The following is a 6,285-nucleotide window of genomic DNA, read 5'->3' on the forward strand; positions in this document are numbered from 1 at the left end:
GATTTTCTTCCGTCCGTGGAATTTTTATGGTCAATAATTTACATTTTAATTTCTAATATTTTAAATTATGTCTTTTTATTTATTTATTTTGCCACGAATTTAATTATGTATTTTTTTAGGATTTTAAGTTGTATTTTTATTTTATTTAATGAAGTGTGTTTTTTATTAATTGGATTTGTTGAAAATAAAAATAAAAAATAAAATTGAATGAATAATAGTTTAAGAGATGGTTAAGGGACAAATAATAGACGAGGGGAGGAATCATATTTCGAATTTCTTGTTATTATTTGATACCCCTCTCAGTTTCCTTTTCGTCTTTTAGATTAGCCTACTACTACTTCTTACATTACAAACTCTCTTGCTATCCTATCCACACCCAAAAAAATACGACTTCCTTTTCTCTTTGTTATATTTCAGTATTTTGTGAAACTTCTTTGTCCTTCTCGCTCTAAAGGCGTCACCTTTATGGATTTCTTGCTCAAAATTGGCTCTCTTCAGGATAATTCACCTGGCAATTTTCCATAGAGCCTTTGGAAACATTTTTAATTACTGATTCCAGCCTATTTCTTGATCAATGTACTTTACCCCTTTGGAAAGTTTTTTTTATCTGGGAATTCATGGAATATGATCTGAATCATGCAGTGAGTGAGGTGGAGCAGAATATTGCATGTGTGAATGGAGGAGAATGCGAAGGTGGTAGTTGTGATTACGGGCGTTTGCAAACTTCAGTTTCATCACCGAATGGTGCCTCTCACTCATCTTCTTCTTCCCCTTGTTCAGAATCTGCTCCACCATCGATATATGTGGATCTCTGGCATGCTTGTGCTGGACCTCTCACCAGCTTGCCTAAGAAAGGAAATGTGGTGGTGTATTTCCCTCAAGGCCACATGGAGCAGGCTGCATCTGCCTCACCCTTTCCACCCATGGATATGCCTACTTTTGATCTTCTTCCACAGATCTTTTGCCGAGTTATCGATGTTCGGCTACTTGTGAGTGCTTTGTCGAGCTTTTGGTTTGTGTCCAATGCCTTGTTGGTTTTATTTTAGGGTGTGATTTCAACGTATAGTCTTGTTGTGGTTTGGTTTATTTTCTATTTCTGTGTTTTGGTTAATGTTTCTGTAACAGGCAAACAAGGAGAATGATGAGGTTTACACTCAACTGAATCTGCTTCCTCTTCCAGAGGTACTGTTGGTAATTATAGGTAGATGCATTGGTTTTTGAGATGGATGTTTGATTTTTGAAATTCTTAATTAGTGAAAAAATCGCGAAATTCATTGGTGGTATGTAGATTGCTTCTTGAGTTCTATACTTCTTTAAATTCTTGGTTAGTGAAAGACTTGGGTCTTTATGATAGTTAATATTGGTTCTTGTAGTTTACGTTTCATTTTCTATATAATAAGTGATAGGGAAGAAGGCCTTGGGTTGGTGCTAGAGAAAACTTGTGTGTTCAATTTTAGTCTTTGTAAAGTTGTTGTGCTGATGCAGATGGGAGGGGTGAAATTGGATGGCAAAGAGAATGAAAGTGCAGACGAGAATGGTGTTATGCCTGCAAAGTTGACTTCCCACATGTTCTGCAAGACCCTGACTGCTTCGGATACCAGTACCCATGGTGGATTTTCCGTTCCTCGTAGGGCTGCCGAAGATTGCTTCCCCCCTCTGGTTTGGCCTCTTATGATGAACAGCACTTGAATTCTCTATTAACTTCAGTAAAGTTCGTCTTGCTGAGGAATTACACTCCGTTGTAGGATTATAAAGAGCAAAGGCCCTCCCAGGAACTCATAGCCAAAGACCTGCATGGAGTGGAGTGGAAGTTCAGACACATTTATAGAGGTATAAGGTTCGTGTATCACTCATTCTCTTGTTGGATATTCTGAGTGTTTAATTATGGCATTGCAGGCCAGCCTAGGCGACATTTGCTCACTACTGGTTGGAGCATATTTGTCAGTCAGAAAAATCTTGTTTCAGGGGATGCTGTTCTCTTTCTGAGGTACATTTCATCGAGTTTTGCATTTGAGCAATAATGTTTCAGCCTGATGCTTGGGAACACATTGGATATATATAAATATAATTTGATTTGAGGGAAAATAATGGAAATAAGTAAAATGCAGAATAATTATTTTTTGTGAGAAAAAATGGACTGATATTGGAACTCAGCTTTGCTCTGCAGCATTCTTGTTGAAAGTGTTCCTTGCCTTATAAGGTGTATTACCTGTATACTGCAGAGGAGAAGCTGGGGAACTACGGTTGGGGATTAGACGAGCTGCTCGACCTAGGAATGGCTTGCCTGATTCGATCATTAAGAATCAGGGTTCTTATCCCAATGTCCTCTCTCCAGTTGCCAATGCTATATCAAGCAACACTTCATTTCACGTTTTCTACAGCCCAAGGTACTGTTGCTCGCGCACTTTGTTTCATGTTTTCTACAGCCCAAGGTACTGTTGTCCCATAGAATCTGTTAACAATTAGCATAACCTTCAGTATCTCTAGTAGAGTACCGTTGTAATTATCCAAGCATTCTAGCAACCGTACTTTATTGATACAACTGGCCAAATATAGAGTCCCCAAAATAATAGCAGTGACTAGAACTCTAGAACTTTTTATCATAAAAGAAAGATGATGTGTTCACAAATGTGATTAATTCAAGCATGGCTGTTTCTCAAATTTCTGAATCTCACCGTTGCCTTGCCCTCAATAATTGGAGCAACAAAAAATACTATGATTTAGGCAATGAAGTATGTATGTGGCTAGAATTTGATGGGGAATATACAAATGCAGGAAAATAATATGAACTCTTACTAAATGAGAAAGAAATCTCGTGACATGTTAGATTATATGGTGTTGTACTATTAGCCTCTCTGATTATGTGGCATGTCTGCTTAGAACTATTTTTTTGCAGGGCACGCCATGCTGATTTTATTGTCCCTGTTGAAGAATATGTTATGTGTACCACCAGTAAGTTACCTGTTGGGACAAGATTCAGAATGAAATTCCACTTTGATGATTCTCCTGAAAGAAGGTCCCACATGAAATCTCATAATCTTACCAGGATGTTTTAGCGTCTGCGATGCATGCTGATTGTATTTTGCAGGTTCAGTGGGGTGGTGACTGGAGTCGGTGATATGGATCCCTATAGATGGCAGAACTCAAAATGGAGATGCCTGATGGTAGAGTACAACTTCATAACCAGGCAACACTTCTGTGATTTTGCATTTTTGCTGCCATTCTAGGGCCTCTATTTAATCAGTGTCATTACTCATTCATTGTGTACCATCATAAATGACCGAAACGGCACATCTTCCCAACTTATAGCTCATATGGGATTAGATGTTAAGGATCTTTTAGTTACAACTTATCTTACCTATCTGATTCGATAATATGGAACTTTTTTGCTAGATTTAGGCCAAGAGGTGGAATTGAGATTGGCATCTACTCATTTTTATGCCTTAAGTTTATTTAATAAAACCGCTACTGCGTAAGTAGGTTTTACCCCCGGGATTGAAGCATAAATGCATCAGTTGTTAGTAGCAAAGTTAAGTGGTTTAATTTTTTCTGTTGTTGCTGAGATTGGATTTATCCAATCGTTTCTTGCAACTTCACTACATCATTGTTACCGGAAAATGCTATAGGTTCGTTGGGATGAGGACATCATGAGTAACCACCAAGAACGAGTTTCTCCATGGGACATAGATTTCTCAGGTAACTATGCACCCCTGAGTATCCAGCCCTCACCTAGGACAAAGAAACTGAGGTCAAATCTGCATGTTACCCTGCATGGAAGCTCTATTGCTGGTGCATTTCTTTCTATTCGACTTAATTGTTCTACTATGCATTCTTTACTCTGGGCTGACCTTGAAATCTCATTTTTTATGCAGGTGGGGGTGCTGTTTTGGACTTTGAGGAGTCAGTAAGATCCTCCAAGGTCTTGCAAGGTCAAGAAAATGTAGGTCTTGTATCACCTTTCTATAGAGGTGATCGAGTGAACTGCCAGCTCGATTTTGGTATGCAACCTTCCACACCTAATCCTGTGGCGAACAGGATGGATAAGATTAACTATGGCGAGTTTGTGAGAAATCACGCTCCCGCCAACTTCACAGGCTTTCTGGAATCCAATTGGTTTCCTAAGGTCTTGCAAGGTCAAGAAATTTGCTCATTCAAATCTCTCGCGGGAAGAAGTAGTTCGGATATCGGTGTTTGGTCAAAACCTCAACACGGTTACAACATTCACAATCAGAGGCTGACGCCGAGCTTCTATCCTCTGGCTTCAGAAGGTTCTAGAAGCATTCCGATTCATCACAAGAACATCCATACAGGTGGGCTCATACTATCCAACTTCTCTAATTTTCAGACAGAAAAGCATGTTTTGAGCCCTACTTCGATTTTGAGTGGGACTAAAGCCGATGTAGGTCGGATGCCACATCTGACAAATGAACCAAGGGTGCTGGAGAGAACGTCTGTCCTTAAACATATGAACAATGAAAGCAACTTGAAGGAAGAAGTTCCGAGCTGCAAGATATTCGGTTTCTCTTTGACAGAAGATCCTGCTGCCATCAATCTACAGGGTCCTAACAAGAGGAGCTGTACAAGGGTACGTTCCAAGCAAGTTGAGCAGCGATGGATAATTAATACTCATTTTTCATGAGATGAGACTCGAAAGGGTGATCAGCATTCCTGCTCGTTGGTTCACAAAGAAGGTAGCTTGGTTGGGAGAGCCATTGATATTTCAAGATTGAATAGCTATGAAGATTTGCTGACTGAACTTGAGAGGCTTTTCAACATGGAAGGCCTCTTGCGCGATTCTATCTATGGATGGCGCATATTGTACACTGATAGTGAGAACGACATGATGGTAATTGGCGACGACCCTTGGCAGTAAGTCCAGTGCTTGGGTTTTTTTGGGATAATAGCATGTAAAATCACCCAACTTTGGCCAAATTCTTGTTCTGATGTGTGATGAATGCAGCGAGGTTGTTGAGGTGGTCACGAAGATCCACATATACGCACAAGAGGAAGTGGAGAAGCTGACCGTTGGAATGAACAGCGACGACACCAAGAGTTGCCTCGAAGAAGCGCCACCAGCGCCTGATGTGTCCAAGTCGTCTTCAGTAGGCAGCCCGATTCTTCCCCTACTGTGATAAGTATGTGAGGTGGAGGTTCGTGCACATTACTAAATAAAGTGTTGTTGTGTTTGTGTTTGTGTTCTTACTTAAGAAAACGATGTAGTTGAAACAGATGGATTTGGTTATTATGATGTTGAATGCTGTTTGTTTCTCTCGTGTCACACTGTCTCCATGGATGGACACATAATAAGTTGGTTTGTGTTGGTTATCTGTCTCTATATTTGATAAAACTCTACAAAGTCACAAAGATCGACAAATGACCAACAATGACAACAAATAAATACTCACTGTGGTTTCCTTTTTTGGGCGATCTCGTTTAAAATGACAGTATATTTTTTAAAATGGATACATTCAATAAAAGAAACACTGGATTTATATCATGCTGTCTAATTTACAGGGTTTTTTCCCTAACTAGATCGAGCAAAATTAGGTGACACTCCTAACTTTTCCATCTTACTGGAACTACAATATGAGCAATTTAACAGCAATATACCTGCAAACAACCAAGCTAGAAAGTGAAAGGGGGATTAAATAAAAGGTAAATATTTTGGGAGATCAGAAAGCAGAGCACAACAGGAATTAAGGAGCTTCATAATCAATGGCTCACCAAATTCTGTGGGGGGCAGCATAAGAGGTACTCCGTGAATCATTTTTCAGTGCAGCAGGTAATGTGGTCAGCTTCTTCTATCAACTACATGTATAGATGGTCAACTAGGTAGCAAGAATGAGACTGCCTCTCCATAAAAAAAACACAAGGCATCTCTGACAGCAGTCCTATCCTATCAACTTCTAATAGAAAATAAGGCATTCCCTCCAGATTGCCTCTACTCGGAGTCTGACATGTATAATCTTGGTCTTACAGAACGCCGTTGGCGAGGAAATAAAAAAGGATTATCAGATCTTTCCTTACTCATCTTACCAGTCCTGTTGCCTTTCATACCAAGAGAAAAACTCGCTGCCAACCAAGAAATGGAAACAAGTAAAATTTCAGAAGAATTAACAGAACTCATTAAAGTTTACACTAAACTGAGATGCAAGTTTAGTAGTAGGAGCAATCTGGGGAGGTGGTTCTGCAATCATTCTGCTTTTTTCTCCCATAGAAAAGTTACACATGGTTGAAACAATTCATCTCTTAAATCAATTCAAATTTGCAGATAATTAAATAATA

At 39.4% G+C, this 6,285-nt stretch overlaps 1 pseudogene; it reads left to right on the plus strand.

The window, feature by feature from the left end:
• Positions 1 to 333: 333 nt before the first annotated feature.
• On the plus strand, positions 334 to 5,273 carry LOC121741854 (annotated as a pseudogene).
• Positions 5,274 to 6,285: the final 1,012 nt, after the last annotated feature.

The sequence above is a fragment of the Salvia splendens genome, chromosome 1 (genome assembly GCF_004379255.2).
Source record: "Salvia splendens isolate huo1 chromosome 1, SspV2, whole genome shotgun sequence".
Classification (NCBI taxonomy): domain Eukaryota; kingdom Viridiplantae; phylum Streptophyta; class Magnoliopsida; order Lamiales; family Lamiaceae; genus Salvia; species Salvia splendens.